At 41.5% G+C, this 13,017-nt stretch overlaps 1 protein-coding gene and 1 pseudogene across 1 annotated transcript in view; both read left to right on the top strand.

The window, feature by feature from the left end:
- Positions 1 to 13,017, top strand: part of Dirc2 (disrupted in renal carcinoma 2) — a gene marked incomplete at its 5' end in the record, with an annotated part of 81,362 nt that overhangs the window by 1,776 nt on the left and 66,569 nt on the right. The window lies entirely within an intron of this gene.
- On the top strand, positions 4,556 to 8,500 carry LOC105987869 (annotated as a pseudogene).

The following is a 13,017-nucleotide window of genomic DNA, read 5'->3' as shown; positions in this document are numbered from 1 at the left end:
CCACTTCCGGCTTTTTTCTTTTTGCTTATGTGGTGCTGAGGAATCAAACCCAGGGCCTCAGGTATTCAAGGCAAGAGCTCTACCACTGAGCCACCTTCCCAGCCCCTAATAGGCTGAATTTTATGTTGTAGGAATTTGAAGTAATTTTTTTGCCCAGTTCTAGGGTTTGAACTCTGGGCCTGGGTGCTGTCCCTGAGCTCCTTTTGCTCAAGGCTAGCATTCTACCACTTGAGTCACAGCTCCACTTCTGGCTTGACAGGAATTTCTTAAAGACCAAGTTATCTTTACTGAAAACACAGAATAGTTTCTTACAACTGCAGAGTTTCATTTCATTTTCTTTTATGCTCAAATATTAACTTGAAAATGTCAAATTACTATGCCCCATCTATAGCACATAATAATAACAGTACCATTCTAAGAATAGTACCATTCTAGGTGGTAAGCAGATTAACAGAATGGATTCAGGTAAACAGTTAATAGGCCTGAGACAACAGGTTTCAACCCATTTTAGCTGCTAGTAGTGGTAGTAAATCTGCAGTCTAGCCAGGATGTGAAAGAGATACAATTCCTGTTTCTCTTCAAGTTTATATCTAACAGGCTGCTTCAATGAGTGACAGATCTTTTTCAATAGAACGAGGAAGGAAAAAGTACAACCTGATTTTATGTTATTGCTGTTAGTCTGGTCTTTAACTTTAAGATACCATCAACAGTTCATTGCTGTGATTAAAATGAGATACCTATATAAATAACACTTCTGTCTCTGTCACAGAAGTCTAAGAGGGTTCTAGGCACTAAAAACATGAGAAGAACATGGAGCTATAGATGGGACATGGGGGAACTTTCTAGTTCCTCTTGAGCTATTAATAGATTTCAAAAGCCACTTCACTGTGAGGCTTAAATACTGAATTTCTCACCCATATTAAAATACAAATTGGATGCTAGACAACTATTATGGACTTCTTTGTATTTTAACACCATTTCTTTCCTTTATAGTAACTGAATTCTAGAGTTAACTGTTAAAGACAATTGTTTTAACTAGAAATAGAGGGAAAAATGGAAATGTTCGAAAACTTCTATGAAGAAAAGGGAGCAGGCAAAATCAATCTGCTTGAGAATTAAAAAACAAAATAAACAAACAAAACCCAGTGTTAATATGTACTCATAGCCCCAACAATGCTGGAGGTCAAAGTAAGAGGATTGCTAAAACAATTGCCCAGTCTGGGCAACCTAGTACAAGGGAGAGAGGAAGAGATGAGTGAGAGGAGAGAAAGAGGAAGGGAGGAAAGGAAAGAAGAAGAGAGGGCAAGTAAAAGGACAGAAGGAGAGGGAGAGCGAGGGGTCTGGGGATTTAGGTTGGTAATAGAGTGCTTGCTTAACTTGTATAAGTAGGATTAGGTCATTAACACCATATACTCATAAACAAACATCATTACATATGTTCCATATTTTTGAAACACAATACAGGCAGCCAGTAAAGCAAAGGACAAAAATTACAATTAAAATCAAGCACTATCAATAGTCTGAAGCCACAAATAAAAGAACATACTCTACAGGTGTCAAGGGAGGGAAGGGGTGACATTGTCCAAAAAGAGATGTACTCTTGCCAGCCTTGAGCAAAAGGAACTCAGGGACAGCATCCAGGCCCCCAGAGGTCATGCCTCAGGACTGGCAAAAAAATGTACTCTTTAAGTGGTTTATGTTAACTGTAACTCCTCTGTGCATCACCTTTATAACAATAAAAAAAAACATTAAAGGTCTGGGAATGTGGCTCAAGTGGCAGAGCGCTAGCCTTGAGCACAGAGAGGCTCAAGGACAGTGCCCAGACCCTGAGTTCAAGCCCCAAGATTGGCCAAAAAAAATAAAAAAAACTATTACAGTGTATTGTTCCTTATTAGATTGTATATTAATATAACAACAGTATTACAGTGTTCATTTTTTAGTCAGATGGTAATATAAATAATAGCATGTTAATAAATATTTATTAAATGTCTTCCATGTTCGCTGACGTCTGGCAACATGCATAATTCAATACATGAACAAATACATTTTCATTTTATGTGGGAATTTAAACTCAATTGCTTTGTCTTAAAAAAAAAAGCTACATTATGTCAAACTACTTTCCAAGAGTTTCCAATAAAATTTTCCTAAGTGGGGTGCTTGTGGCCCACACCTGTAATCCTACCTATTCAGGAGGCTGAGATGTGAGGTTCTCAGTTCAAAGCCAGCCTAGGCTGGAAAGTCCATGAGACTCTTATCTCCAATTAGTCACAGAAAAAGCTAGAAGTGGAGCTGTGGCTCAAGTGGTAGAGCACTAGCTTTGAGCAAAAGAAGCTCAGGGACAGCTCAAGGTCCAGAGTTCAAGCTACAGGAACAGAAAAAAAAATCTATCTATTTATACAGTGAATGGTTAAAAAGAAGATTGAAGACAAAAAAAAAATCCCAGAAATCAGAAATTCCCACTGGGAAGAGGAAGTGGAGTCAACAGACACTGGAATGATGAGTTATAGCCCTACCTGTGTCTCTGCTTTTTAGTCCCATTCTAAATCGTATTTGCTTGCTAGGAAGGAGCTTTGAAATATGGTTGGCAGTCCAATGTCGTGCTGGCCAATCAGAAGCCATGTTAAAGAAAACTGCAGGTTGCTGTAAAGACATTATAATTTCTTTGGCTTTCTCTGGTGTAAAAGGTTTGACATGTTTACCTAGGGAGAAAAATACAATAGGTAAGAATTTATTCTGTATAGTCTGAAGAAAAATAGTTAAAATTGCTTCTGTTTGGCAATTCTTTCAGTAACTACATTTCATTTACACACATTTCTTATTGTTTATAGAAATATTTGGCCTCAAAAAGAACTATGAATTCTTTTTTTTAGAAGAACCATTAATCCTTAAGTGATTTCTTTCATATTAAATGTTAAATGTCTAAATGTTGATAAATTCTTTAAAACTGAAAAGATGAATTTGGGATAAAATATTTTGCGAATAGAGGAAATGCTACTCTATGGAAGAAATACCATTCTGAAGGAGTTGCAGAGAGCTTCAAAGGTTAGGAGCTAAAGATCCAGAATCTTGGCACTGGAACACACTGCTAGGTGCTGGGCTAGCACTCAGATCACAGACCACTTAGCCTCTAACCTGAGCATAAGTTTCAGGCTTTGAAACCTATAGACATAAGCCTCTAGTTCTCAAGGCCTAGAGCAATAAGATTTTGCCTTTGGAAGTTCAGACTAATAAGTCTCTCACTCTGAGGATATGGAATCACAGTTCTCTGATTCTAGGCTATCATAAAGCTTCTAGGTTTGAAAACCCAGCCCATAAGCCTCTGGAGTCCAGCATGGAGGGAGTTGTTCACTTTTAGGATTGCTAGCTACAAAATGCAAAAGGATCCTCAGCCATCTGTATTAATATACAATGTCTTAACCAATGTTCAATAAAAGCTTACCTCGATTGCAATACATAAAACTTCCTGGACATGGAGTGCCTGGATTCTATGTGTATGAAAATGGATAAGCCATATTTTTCATATTTTTAATAGGTGTGTGAGACTGATTAAAACTCATCTAAGACAGGATAGCAAGAGAAAGGCATACAGATTTCATTTAGTAACTTTTACAAGTTCCTAAGAGTCCTCATAAGAAAAAATTAAGAACAACAGAAGCAGTGACAGCAAAACTCTTACATACCAGGTCAGACAGAACTATAAACTGTGAAAACATGGCATGACAAAGAGGTCTGGGCTAGGACAAGAAATGAAAGAAAAATGACCAGAAGTTAATAGTTAGTTAACAAGGTTTATGCCTTGACAACCCAGTTAGAAGAGTAACTTCCTTTCTCCTGCTACAGGAAAGAACCTTTGCCAGTTTTATCTCCTGCTTTTGGAAAGAAAAAGGAAGTCAAAATTCCTTCTGGCATTCCTGTTTTCCAAGTGCCTTTAACCTCAATAATCAATGTCAATAGGGCATATTTTAATTCCTTGTGGTGCTATGTAAAGCTTTGATAGAGTTGTTAGTGTAGCTTTGCTATAGAGATCATGCTATAGCCTAGCATGATCAAGGACCTGGGCTTACTTCCCAGTCCCAGCACTGGGAAGGAAGGATGGAAGGAAGGAGGATGAAGAAGCCAAGAAGAAGAGGAGATACATTCATATTCTGTTGTTCGTGACACATAAATTGGAATTATTCCCAAGAAAATGAAGCAAAGTCTCAAAAACCCACCCATTATTCCAGCAACTCATATTATAAACATGCATATATACTATATATATAGTATACAAGTAGATACAAAATGTCTACTACCATATATTATAACAACTAAAAATGTAAACAATCTAATGCCCCAAAGTATGAAGATATTTACTAAATAATAACATAACAATCTCACGGCACATTATATCTCCTAAAAGTAAAAATGATAGCTATTGTAGAAAAGTGTGCAGGTGTGCGATGAGAAGAGAGAGTAGGGACTGAAATTGATTGTTACTGCAAAAGCTATGCAAGAAGTGGAATAATAAGATCGTAAATAAAAACAGGCTGTCAGTGATGAAGGCAGGAATGACAAGATGAAGAAATACAAAGAGAATAACATCAAAGACTATTTCAACCAGAGATGTGGGTGGGTGTTAGATAATCAAAACAAAACTAGATGTTTCCAGACTGTAACTTGCTATATAACATAAGTCAAATGCAACAGCTTGTTCTGTTTAAGAGGTTGAAAATTAATTTCGAACATGATCATCATACCAATACCATCTATTCACTGTGTTCATCTTTTCCTTTAAGAAGCTTATAAAATACTGACAAAATATTTTATTTCCATTATCCACAGGATAAAGTGGAAGCTCTGAGGTCAGATGAACTAGAACTTGACATCAGGTCTCCAGATCGCAAGACCACTCTTCTTCCTACCATACAATCCTATTTCTAGGAATTTAAACTATAGATAACTGAGGGTTGAAAATTCTGTAAAGAGTATGACCTGAAAAGATAACTAGGGTCAGGAAATCTTAACAGAGATAATAATCTATGTGTGCTTTGGAGAGAGACAAAGTTGAGGGAATGAGGGGGCCTGTTACATCTACAGGAATTACTGGTAGTGGTTTGCCTACTCAATAGCTAGCCTCTTCTTCCTCACCAACGGAACTCAAAGAATGGCTGAAAATTATATTTCTGAGATTCCTTTGCAGACAGGAGTGGACAGAGATACCTACCTAGAAGTTTTTGAGTCAGCCATTTTGCCTTAGAAAGTAGCCATTTGGGGAAATAAAAGAAAAGCCCAAGAAACTGCAAGGGTTTCCTGAAGAATGCAAAAGATATACATCTTCATGGCACTAAACTCCATTATTATTTGTAACTAGAGATTCACCTCACCTCCTCCATTTTGAAAAAGCATTTTGAAAAGCAACCATAGTCACCCTAAAAGTACGTAGGTTGGCTGAATCATGGCTGGTCTGACACCTGTAACATTCTTTCCATTTTCAAAATAGTAAAATATTCAATCTCTGAACATTTTGCTTCTAGAAATTTAAAGAGCAGACGACAAAAGAAGCATTTTCTAAGTTGGCTAGTTAAAATAGGGTAGAGATGTATTTATTCTACTTATCTTAGATCATACAGCTTTGAGCATTCTCTGGACAGTTCTCATATTTAGGCATCTAGCTACAGTTTTTACAAATACATATCCATACATTAATAACACAGAAGTTTTTTGTTCTTATTTTTCCTTATCTTTTTGTGCTGATACTAGGCCTAAACTCAGGGTCTGGGTGCTGTCCCTTGGCTTTTCTTTGCTCAAGGTTGCCACTCTACCACTTGAAGCACAGCTCCACTTCCAGCTTCTTGGTGGTTAATTGAAGATGAGAGTCTTATAGACTTTCTTGGCAGACTGGCTTTGGATCCTGATCTAAATCTTAGCCTCCTCAGTAACTAGGATTACAGTTGTGAGCCACCTACGCCCAGTGTGAGTACTGTTTAACAGAACAGTTTCATGGAAGTTAATTTTTCCCCAGCAAAATGCCCAAATTTAAAGAGGTATTTAATGACCTGATCTAAAAATCCCACACATCCGAGAGATTATTTAACAGAAAACCTCCAAACTAAAATTTGCTGAGAATGTACCTCATGTCTAATAACCAATACACATTAAGTGCCAAACATTTGCTAAATAAATGAAAAGTGCTATAAAGTGTGCGTAAAAGCAAGCAGTAGGATATTCTCCATAACAGGAAATTAGCATATCTTACAGAATTTCAAGCCCATCAGTGAAATAAAACAATCAGCTGGTTGGGAGATAAAACTAATTTGGTTTCTGATAGTTTAATCAACAATGAACTGGGCCATTAAATTAGCAAGTTTAAGTCTTACAATTGCCCTAAAAGAAGAATGCAAGGTTAGACTTGATTAAATAGCCTAGGGATGCACTCAGTCATTACATGCCCGGAATATCTGCAAAGAGATATAAAAATTCTGATGTAATTTCAATAATCTTTAAAGGATATGTATGTTTAGGTTCAAGATTGCAGCAAGCAGCAATTTCTAACTAGATGATTTAGAAATTGCTGTAAAAAGATTACTAATCCAGGTCTTGCACCTCAGTCTTTCTCCCTTCAAATGTAGCAAATTCAGACTATTTGTTACAGCTTGGTTATAATTTTTCTTTGGCGACAGGGTAACATCAAAAAGCAAATTGCCCCATTTCTCAGAAACTTTTAAAAAATTAATGCAAAACACAAGGTAAGTAAAAACAAAATTTCTCTGAATTTGCCAGCAATCTGGCTTCAGCCAATAATACTTACCTTGGATTTTTATCTGAGATTTAGAATAAATGACAAGAATAGGAAACATTCACCAAGTTTCTAGAAAAAATTGATAGAATATAGCAAAGGCAAAGATCCGGATATGCAAATTAATTTGTCTTTCATGTTAGATATAATACTAATGGAAAAATTATGGGCATTTAAAGACTTTTAGGAAGGGTAAGGGGTGGCTCATGCTTATAATCCCAGATATTAGGATATTAGGATCAGGAAGTAGATATCAGGAAGAATACAGTTTGAAGGCAACCATAGGTAAAAAGTTGGTGAGACACTATCTCAACAAAGAAGCTGGGTAGGGGTGGTCATGTGCCAGTCATCCCAGCTACACAGGAAACATATGTAGGAAAGCCTGCCCTGACAAAAACTAAAGACTTTATCAAGAAAAATAACAAAAAGAAAGAAAAGAAAAGGAAAGAACGGGGTACCAGTGGCAGAGGCAGAGACCTGAGGATTGCTGTTCAAAGAGCCAGCCCAGACAGTAAAGTCCATGAGACTCCTATCTCCAATTAACCAGCAAAAAGCTAGAAGTAGAGCATAGCTCAAGTTGTAGAGTGCTTGCCTTGCGCACAAAAGCTCTAGAACAGTGTCCAGGCTCTAAGTTCAAGTCTCAGTGCCAGCTCAAAAAATATAAATAAGATAAAAAAGAGGAGGAAAATATTTTAGAAGATGGTATGAATTATAATTCAAAGAACTGTCACAGGAATACAGTATACGTAAAAGGATCCAAGTCCTGACAAGGCAAGATAATTTATCTCCAAATATATACTTACATATACATACATATGTGTATATGCAAATATATGGGTTTTGTTCATGTGAAAATTATTTTGTGTTTATATTCATATATACATGTGTGTATAAAATTTTAAAACCATGGGATAGTAGCTATGATGTGGTGATGTCAGAAGACTGGTGGAATCATATCTAAGATTATTAAGATTGACAGTAAAATTTATGCCAAATATAATTTTTCATCTTGCATCCATTATTTTAAATGTCAGTACAAACTCAGAAAATTCTGAAAGTAGCATAATGCTTAAGTAACATGATAAATGGTCTAGAAGGTGGTCCTTTGCCACTGAGGAAATCACAACCTTTAGTGTTAAGGCTGTTGAGACATAATTGTTATTGCCAAGCTTGATGTCCTATGAACACCCTCATCCTGAGGTTAGGCACATGAATTATTTTCAGGCTGAATATTTATCAAGGGTCCATAGGCCTTTGGAATTCTTGCTATCCACTTTCACTTGAAGCTCTTACTCAGTTATCTCTGAAACTATGTCTTCTTAAAAACTGCCTCCCCTGCTGCCACAGCACCCATGACAAGGCTTGCGGTGAAGGAGGGCAAAAAAAGTAGCAGGTTCTGAAGCTCACCCTGGACTATACCCACCCTGTAGAAGATGGAAGCGTGGCTGCTGACAATTTTGAGCTGTTTCTACGAGAGAGACTCAAGGTGAACAGAAAAGCTGGGAATGTTGCTGGAGGGGAAGTCATCACTGAGAGGAGTAAGAGCAAGATCAATGTAACCTCTGAGGTGGTTAGCCAGGACTTTGAAATATCTCACCAAAAGAATAATCTACATGATTGGCTATGTGTAATTGCTAACAGCAAAGAGTTATAAATTGCTTCCTTCCAGATCAACCAGCACAAAGAAGGGGAAGACAATGAGGATTAAAATTCATTTACTTGGAATATTTTGTATGAGTTCTCAACAAAAATTGGCTCATAAATAGTTATACACTCAAAATAATACTAGTCTTAAACGTAAAACAAAGACAAGTAAATCTGTATTTTGGGTGATACTGAGGAAATCAGTTGTTTTTTAATGAAGATAACACTTGAAAAAAAATGGTGTCTATCTAATGTTCTTTCCAATACCCTAAAGTGTATTCAAAATTTCTACCTAATCTCTTCTAACTTTAGCATCCTGTATTTTCAATGATTCAAAACATATTTCATCTTATTTTCCATAAAAAAATTCAACAGTGGGTGCTCAAAGAGGTACATCTGTGTGACAAGAGCTCAGCAATGGATGCAACCCAAAATGTCCACTGATGGATCAATGTTTTTCTCTACTTTTGCATATTGAGTTATTAAGCATATTCAGAAACAGTTTTAAAGAAAGGGATCAGCTGCAGAGTTTCATGCTCACCTCCATAGTTCTATTTCCTGCACTCAAATCACATCATCACTGAATCCTAATTATCCTAGCCCTACAGTAACCATTCCAAATGCTCTTTATTCTCAAGTCCACATCCTTATCGTCTCTTCACAACTTTACTTTTGTGTTGCCTTGCCCTATTTTTCTAAGAGACTTGAAACCAGGATGCAAAGTTGGCTTACTTTGAAAGGCATCAGCTTTATGAAAAGGGAAGAAAGGAGACAAAAGTTGGGAGGATTGGCAATTTAAAAAGTTAGGATGCTGGCAGAAGGATGTCAGGCTCTTACTGAGTGAATACTCCAGGATTAGTCAGGACTTTTTCCAGCAAAGATCAGCAGGACAGTTGTAGGTGCAAAGAGATTAAAGGTTGGTTTCATCTTAAGGGTTTTTTCTTTCTTTCTTTTTCCGGAATAAAATGTAGGAAAGGACAAGGAAACAATGTATTTTCTAGGAACAGAGTAAACTATGACATTCAAAAGTGGGTAATGGGGCATGACAGGCGGTAAAATAGGATTTGTGAATTGGAGGTGTGACTCTCTCCCTGGAACACAGATGTAAGTGAGCAATACAGGCAGTAGAAAGCCAGAGAGCTCGGCACCAGCAGCTCACACCTGTAATCCTAGCTACTCAGGAGGTTGAGATCTGAAGATCTCAGTTCAAAGCCTGCCTTGGCAGGAAAGTATGTGAGACTCTTAAATCAACCACCAGAAAACGAGAAGTGGCACTGTGGCTCAAATGGTAGAGTGCTTGTTTTGAGCTGAAGAGCATAGGGATAGCACCCAGGCCCAGAGATCAAGCCCCGCGACAGAAAGAAAGGAAGGAAGGAAGGAAAAAAGGAAGGGAGGGAGAGAGGGACGGAGGGAGGGAGAAAGAAAGAAGGAAGGAAAAAGGAAGGGAGGGAGAGAGAGAGAAAGAAAAGAGAGAAAGAAAGTAGCCAAACAGTAGGAGTTTATCATGTGTTTCTGTCGAAGGGGCAGCCCCCTTCCAGGCAAACTACTTGATCTCCAAATGCACCCATATGGTACTTTTCTGATCTCTGTCTCCCAGAGCCCCGAGCACCACTATTAGACTTTTGTCACTTGTTACTATCTCATCACACCCATCTCAAACGATTGCCTTTTTGGAAGAATTTGTTTTCCCCAAGGAGACCCATCTTTAGACTGCTCCTGGTGAGATTGATTGGAACACATTGTAAACCTGTGTGCAAATGTAACAAGAAAATCACTCACCCACCTTGTCTAATTAATGTAGCCTAATACAACAAAACACTCCACAAAGTTTCCAGATCTCTGTGGCAGGATTCAGAACTGCATCAGATGCATGGCACGGAGACCAAACAACAGCAATCTCTGCTTATGGGCCCCCAACTCAAGCTACATTAGGTTTCCAAAGTAAACAAATCCCTGCTCACCAAAGTCTTAGATTTCCATTTATCTTAAGGATGGGTGCCAATGTTTTGTATCGAATCCTTTCACATTCAAAACATCCTGTACGTGCAACAGCCTATCACTGAATGTGGGAATACGGGCCTTTGTAGGGAAGATCAAAAACCTACATGCCATAATCTGAGGGGAGAGGAGGGGGAAACCTCATTCATTAGAAAGTCACTGTATTCCTGGCCTAATGCAAGGTCAGAGAACCCTATGATGAGAAGACCCTACGACAATAAGACTGAGACAATCCATCGAGGCAGTGAAAAGTGGACAACAGAAGTTTACTTACACTATTTACACCAGAAAGGGGTCTTGAGACTATCTTGTCCTGGGCTAGATACCCAGAACCAAGAGCAGTTTCGACCACCAAGCCTCCAAGCCTCCACTAGGCAGTCCTGACCCCCCAACCTATTAGTCAGTGTGCAAGCCTCCAAAGCTCCAAACCTCCAAAGGGGAAGGCTTTTCCCTTTCTCCTTCACTGCAGGCCTCTCCACTCTCCACAGGCCTGCTCTGCTCTGCTCTGCTCCGGGAGGTGCCTCTCCACAGGCCTCTCTGGAGGAAGGCCCCAAACGGCTTCCTTGAGAAGCCCCAAACGGCCTCTGGGGAGGCCCCAATGACCTCCGAAGGAGGTCACATATGGCCCCTCGAGGCCTGCCCTGCTCCAGCAAGCTTTCCCCTCCTGCCGTCTCTCCCTCCACTCATACTGCTGTCCTCTCCGCAGTAACTAACTCTGCACTAACGGCTGTCCCTTACTCTTCTTAGGACTCCTGTCTCCTCTGGACTACCCCACCCTCAGGACCCCGGTTTTTCTCCCCCCCTCCCCTCCCTCCCTCTCCCCCTCCCCACCTCCCGCCTCGGAGCACACAGTCTATAGATACCCAGATAGTCTGCCTCCCTCTCCCACTAACCCCACCACCACTCATGCTCCTCCCCCAAGCCGCCCCCTCTCCAATCCCAATCGGCAGCTCACCATGTGGGGCTCGACGCCCCACCCCTCCAGTAGCAGGCCACGCCCCTTTCAGCGGGAAGCCCCACAACTTCGGCGGCCTGTCCCGCCCCCTCTCGGCGGCATGGCGCGCCCCTCCGGCGGCGCCCCGTGGGGCTGTGACGTCAGCCTCTCCAAGCCACGCTCTATCCCGAGGCCTGCTCTGTGGAACCCCACCCCCTACAGCAGGCCGGGCCAGGGGCCACACTGACTATGGGGCCCCGCTGATTGTCGGGGTCCCGCGGGTGGGACAGGCATGCACTGGGTTCGTATCTAGGTTCTGACGGTGGCAAGACACCTTACCTCTCTCCCCTGAAGCTCCAGCTACTAGAACCGGGTGAGTGCAAGCCTCGGAGCACGCTGCCATGGCTGCAGCCAGACGGTTGGAGCTGCAAGTAAATTGGAAGCGGCCGACCGGAAGTAGATCCGCGGTCCTTTTTTTTCCCCTTAGTCCCGTCCGTGCGCCGGAAACACCGCCCTCGAGACCACGTGACGCTGCTGGGCGGGGCCACGCACGTTTGTTTTGGTCTGGGGTTGTTGAAAGCACCGAGCACGTGGTCTGGTTTTCGCTGCTGTGGCTGGCGCTGACCTTATCCTCCTTCACGCAGTCTTTTCTTAGATTCACCTCTACTTTGCTTCATCTTCTGGCCCTTCCTCCCACCCGCTAGAACTGGCGTTTGAGGGAATGCTTTGTTGTTCTGTGGGGATCCGGGCCATGCCCTGGGTCTGCCGCGCTCCCGGGTCTGTGGCCTCTCTTCAGCCTAGGATACCTGGGCAGCTCGGGCGCCTCGGGTAGCCAGCGTCTGGCTTTTGGGGATACCCGGGAATACAAACCCGAGTGTCCTTTGGTTGCGTTCCTGTGACTCACTCCTCATTCCAAACAAGCCAACTTGTTTGGCTTGGGTTTTTCAAGGACACTGACAGCTGTCGGGTTTCAGGATTCCTACGTCGAAACACGTTCTGGACAAAAGACGACCAACCCCCGTCGTTTAGGCTGGGTGTCTGGTCAGAAATCACGACCAGAAACGGACCGAGGTCACTTCGTCTTCTGACCTTAAGATTGTCCGATAGATTGCCGGTTAAGTGATAGACAAAGTGAGCAGAAAGATGGTATCACACACATGCTATGTAGATAGTATTATATATCATAGGTCTGTGTGAACTACATTGGCTAGTTTATTGCCATATCACTGGATATGGGAAACACAAAAAGATAAATTGACAAAACTAATACTTCACGGGTGACCTGAAATGGTTTTCACGACGTAATCCCCCGTACCCTTTCTATATTTCCGTCTTAGAGCCCCTTTAACCTCTGAAGTTATAGCCCGAATAAAAATAAGCCACAGACAGAAGCAAGCCTTGGGTTCAGTGACCTGAGGTCAGCGGGCTGCGTGTGGGGCACGAGATGTAAACTCAGGCACTTCCGCCAGCACTCCCAGGTGGCTTGCACAACGCCCCGGGTTTCAGGCTCCAGGGGAGCCTCCCTCTCCGACCCAGCCACCCACCCCACAGCTTCTTCCTTTCTTTCAGATCCCCACTGGGACACCTCGGGTCTAGCCCGCGGGCGCCAGTCTTCCCCCCCACCCTCCCACCCCGCCCAGAGCAGGGCGGACCCCAGGCTGCTCCG

Source organism: Dipodomys ordii, unplaced genomic scaffold (genome assembly GCF_000151885.1).
Source record: "Dipodomys ordii isolate 6190 unplaced genomic scaffold, Dord_2.0 Scaffold45, whole genome shotgun sequence".
Classification (NCBI taxonomy): Eukaryota; Metazoa; Chordata; class Mammalia; order Rodentia; family Heteromyidae; genus Dipodomys; species Dipodomys ordii.
Note: the sequence above shows the minus strand (reverse complement) of the source record. Positions and strands in the feature narration are given on the sequence as shown.